The sequence below is a fragment of the Vespula pensylvanica genome, chromosome 10 (assembly GCF_014466175.1).
Source record: "Vespula pensylvanica isolate Volc-1 chromosome 10, ASM1446617v1, whole genome shotgun sequence".
In the NCBI taxonomy this organism is placed as follows: Eukaryota; Metazoa; Arthropoda; class Insecta; order Hymenoptera; family Vespidae; genus Vespula; species Vespula pensylvanica.
Genome location: NC_057694.1, coordinates 7788811 through 7791162, shown reverse-complemented (window position 1 = coordinate 7791162; position 2352 = coordinate 7788811).

The window sequence follows — 2352 nt, the reverse complement described above, 5'->3', positions numbered from 1 at the left end:
GGTTCCTTCAACTTCCGTGCAAAATTCCCACGATGATAGGTCCAGCGATCACCTAACCTGAAACAGAAATAGAGTAAAAGAAGAAGAGATAATAAGAGTTATATGCAATACTTCCATAAATTTTCCTGTAAAAATTTCATAATGATCTATTTCTTCATCACCTAATCTGAAACAGAGAGAATAAAGGAAGAAAAGATAATTATTTAAAAATTATATGCAAAATTATATGCAAGAAGCTAATTATATACAAATATACTATTAAAATCAAATATATAATAAAAGAATGTTATTAATAATTTAAAAATAAATTATTAATTAAATACAATAAAAAAAAACAAATATACAATTAAAACTTCCCTGTAAAAATTTAATTTCACGATGATCGATCCCTCGATGATCGGTGTCTAGATCTAATCTGAAACAGAAAAAGAATGAAAGAGAAAGAGAAAAGGAAAAGGAGCAAATGGAAAAGAGCAGAAGAAAATAAAAGGAGAAACGAAGAAAAGAAATACGCAACGTGCCCGGGAGGAAGATAGAACTTAGAAAAATGGAGGAGTATCTCGAAGATCATTTCACTAGATAAAAATTACAGTACCATAAATGAGTTTAATTTCTTCCTAGGGAGAGAAGGAAACCCGCCTAAGGCCCACACCCGAGGGCCCCTCCCAAGGGTCCCACCCAAATGAAATTAAAATAATCTCGTATAATTGTTTGAATTATTATATAGATATTGAATAAATAGAGGTGTATATAATAAATAAAAATGTGGAGTATTTCAACAAATAGATTTCACGAAAAATGGTCACTTGATGATTTGCCTCTCGATGATTGATCTCTCCATCATCTAACTTGAAATAGAAAAAGAATAAAAGAAGGAGAGTTTAAGAAAATTATTGTGAATAATAATTAATAAAAGTGAATAAGAATAAATAGGAACGACCGCGATAGAAAAGTTTTCCGTACGTTTCTCTACAAAATTATTTTAGAATATTGTTACATTTAATTTATGTATCTCTTGAAATATGAATAAAACTGGAAAATATAATTAATTTAACGTCTACTTGGAATTAGAAGGAAGAGATTTTCGAAAAACATTGAAATATGCAGCCATTCGCCCGGTAGTACTTGCGTTCTAACTAAATTATGTTTATAATTTAGTTATAGATTTCAAGATAATATATATAATTTAGTTATAGATTTTTGATATAATGTAGAAATAGATTTTAATATACCGCAAGTACTATCGACCCAGGTCCCACCGCTTGGAGGTTGCTGCATCTGGGGACCCACGGACTAACGGGGACTCTACTCTAAAATTCGCGAGACCGGCGTGCTCAAATAATCGACGTTCAATAAAACGAAGTCCTCGGTAGGACTTTTAATCGCGCCCGAACACTCCCGGGAGTGTTATGATAACGGTGACTCTACTCTAAATTCGCGTTCGCGGCGTTCACGCACCAACCGAGAATTCAGGCGGCTAACAGGAGGAGGGTCAGTCCACGCTTACGGATAGCAAAACCATACCACTCGGTAGCACACGAACCGACACACGACCGGTCATTTATTCGTTTTAACAATCAAACGAAGTCCATTACCGAAGGACTTTTAATCGCGCCCGAGAATACCGCGCCTGTGCCCGCCGACACACGCGCGAGTCTTCTTTCTATCCTGCCCGTATTCGCGGTTAACAATCGATTATGAACCGAACCTTTCGACGATATAGCGGTCTCTTGCCGATATATCGAAATCCAAGAAACAGGAGGAAAAGCAGAAGAGAAAGAGAAGAAAAGAAAGCCGGAACATGCGCGCACGTGAAAACGTTCGGAAGAAAAGAAAGGATAACCGGAAGGTAACACATGCACGTGTGAGAACGATGAAATTGAAAATAGAAGATAGACATAGAATGTAGGTACGCTTGACCAAAACTAGAGTACGAAAATCGAGCTCGATTTTTCGATACTGAAAGGAGACCCGCACAGAAGCCCACGCCCATGAGCCCAACTCATGAGACCCACCCGAGAGAATCTTTAATAATTAATCTGGTCTATTCATTTCCGAATATACAAAAGATATAAGAATCAATGTAAAACGTATGAACTTCGACGTTTACTTTGGAATTACATAGAAAAGATTTTGGATGAGTGTTCAAATATGCAGCCATTTGCTCGGAAATACTTGCAGGCTATAAGATATGGATATATCACAAGTACTGCCGACCCAGGTCCCACCGCGAGGAGGTTGCTGCATCTAGAGACCCACGGGCTAACGGGGTCTCTACTCTAAAATTCGCGTGACCGACGTGATCAAATAAACGGCGTTCAATAAAACGAAGTCCCCGGTAGGACTTTTAAT